This window comes from Bison bison, unplaced genomic scaffold (assembly GCF_000754665.1).
Source record: "Bison bison bison isolate TAMUID 2011002044 unplaced genomic scaffold, Bison_UMD1.0 scf7180017862134, whole genome shotgun sequence".
In the NCBI taxonomy this organism is placed as follows: Eukaryota; Metazoa; Chordata; class Mammalia; order Artiodactyla; family Bovidae; genus Bison; species Bison bison.
The window spans coordinates 170,713-171,355 of record NW_011492706.1 but is presented as its reverse complement, the minus strand read 5'-3'; positions in this window follow the sequence as shown (position 1 = coordinate 171,355).

The following is a 643-nucleotide window of genomic DNA, read 5'->3' as shown; positions in this document are numbered from 1 at the left end:
ATCTTGCATCCCTGGGATAAAGCCCACTTGATCATGGTGTATGATCTTTTTAATGTGTTGTTGGATTCTGATTGCTAGAATTTTGTTAAGGATTCTTGCATCTATGTTCATCAGTGATATTGGCCTGTAGTTTTCTTTTTTTGTGGCATCTTTGTCAGGTTTTGGTATTAGGGTGATGGTGGCCTCATAGAATGAGTTTGGAAGTTTACACTCCTCTGCAATTTTTTGGAAGAGTTTGAGCAGGATAGGTGTCAGCTCTTCTCTAAATTTTTGGTAGAATTCAGCTGTGAAGCCATCTGGACCTGGGCTTTTGTTTGCTGGAAGATTTTTGATTACAGTTTCAATTTCCATGCTTGTGATGGGTCTGTTTAGATTTTCTATTTCTTCCTGGTCGAGTTTTGGAAAGTTGTACTTTTCTAAGAATTTGTCCATTTCTTCCACGTTGTCCATTTTATTGGCATATAATTGCTGATGGTAGTCTCTTATGATCCTTTGTATTTCTGTGTTGTCTGTTGTGATCTCTCCATTTTCGTTTCTAATTTTGTTGATTTGATTTTTCTCCCTTTGTTTCTTGATGAGTCTGGCTAATGGTTTGTCAATTTTATTTATCCTTTCAAAGAACCAGCTTTTGGTTTTGTTGATT